We start from the raw sequence: 1,996 nt of genomic DNA, 5'->3' as shown, positions 1-1,996 counted from the left end.
TGAAAATGAGAATTGAAATGTATATCAATTCTCAAAAGAGAGTGTCGGAATGTAAGGACTGACATCGAATGTAATGAATTAGAAATATGAAAATGAGAATTGAAATGTATATCAATTCTCAAAAGAGAGTGTCAGAATGTAGTGACCGACCTCGAATGTAATGAATCAGAAATATGAAAATGAGAATTTAAATGTATATCAATTCTCAAAAGAGAGTGTCAGATTGTAAGGACTGACCTCGAATGTAATGAATCAGAAATGTAGGACTGATTCGGAAATGAGAATTGAAATGTAGGTCGATTCTCAAAAGAGAATTTGTAGTGTTGAATTTGCAGAAGTGTATCACGTGAAAAGGTTGATCCTGTTGAAGGAGATCTGTAAAGCTTTGTGAGTTTTTTGTGTAGAATGTAAAATTCTGCGGGGATGTGCAGAGAGTTAGTGTAGATAAATATGGTTGTGCTGCGCGCACAAAGAGTAGGAAATTTTGAAAATGAAAGAATCCACTCAACAGGTTTGTTTTATTTTCTTGTTGTTTTTATCACATTTAATTTTTCAAAATATGTTTTTAAAGTTTTAATTTTAATTGGTTGATTTTCAAAAGAAATTTGTTTTCTTATGTACTCATTTGTGATTATTTTTCATTTATGTTTTATTTATTGTTGAGGATTTGTTGTTTCGTTCTTTGTTCATTGAAATTCTGAACCATCACATGGTTTGTGGCTTTCATCCATCGTACAAAAGGCAACTGACAAAAAGGTACAATTTGAGAGAAATTTCCATTAATTTGCTCCAAAAGAGATGTCATAAATCAGACATAGGTTAACGCCTCAAAAGGTACATTATGTAATCCATGTCGAAATACATTGAGAATCATCTCATGTTGTGAATACATTATAGACTAAATAAAGTCTGATACGTATCATGATGTTGAAAAAGGTGAACCCTCTGTACCAGGTGTGTTGAGCTCCTGATCAAGCGGATATTTTATTCTGGGTCTTGCTGGAATCTATACGGTATTTTACTATCGTCCATTCTGCGGAAGGTTACAGATGCCAATGCAATGTTTGGCGACATCTGCCCCATTTCTTTCAAAACCAAAACTGAACCAACTTGCAGCGGAATCTCTACAGTTCCTCTGAACTCACCAGGGCCGACAATGTAAATCTCTTTCCCAAATAATATATTACTCTTGCTCAGAAATGAAACCGTGCAGAAGGATCTTACAAAATCATGATGATCAATGTGAGGAGGTATGATGTTTCCCTCATCATATATGTTGATAATGCAGTTGTTTGGGATGCAGGTAGCTGGCAGTATGTTCCATCTGACCATCCTCTTGATCATCCATTTTATTATATGAGGTAGTGGATCTACCTGGTCATGTCTAAGGATCCCTAGAAAATTTCCCTATCTGTCGTATGTAAAATTATAACAGCAGCCGCACTAAATGGTGATTCTCGCTTTTCCTCTCATCTATTTCTTCGGCTCAGAGTATGTCCTTTCCATGAGAAGGCCCACTCGGCCTCTATCCTTCAAATCAAAGATACATTCCAGAATGCTTTTCTCATCACTTTTAGAAAAAACCCTAGTATATAGCTCCAGGCCTTCCAACATGTTGACGAACTTCCCCTGAACATCTTCATAAAACTCAAACTCTCTTTTATTCACCTGAGTTATTTTGTAGTATTCCATCATACCAGGAGTTGGCATTTGTCGTGGGCGTTCCTTCATTAGAGAATTGATAGGAACCCAAATTTGATCTAGTTGATCCGAAACATGAGATTCAACCTCTAGTGGGATGTATGACCCTAGGCTCTATGGTATACATTCGTCGTCCCTAGTGGGATATATGGCTCATCTGTCGCGAAGTCTGAAGTATGGGACCTATTAGTGCTTGTTGAATATTCTTCCAATGTACTGAAGTGTTGTGAATGTAGAACGTTGCAATCCGGGCATTCTACAAATGTGCCCGTGACTGATGTCTGACTGATGTCCT

The sequence above is a fragment of the Phalaenopsis equestris genome, unplaced genomic scaffold (genome assembly GCF_001263595.1).
Source record: "Phalaenopsis equestris unplaced genomic scaffold, ASM126359v1 Scaffold198068, whole genome shotgun sequence".
Taxonomy (NCBI): Eukaryota; Viridiplantae; Streptophyta; class Magnoliopsida; order Asparagales; family Orchidaceae; genus Phalaenopsis; species Phalaenopsis equestris.
This window is presented reverse-complemented; position numbering follows the sequence as displayed.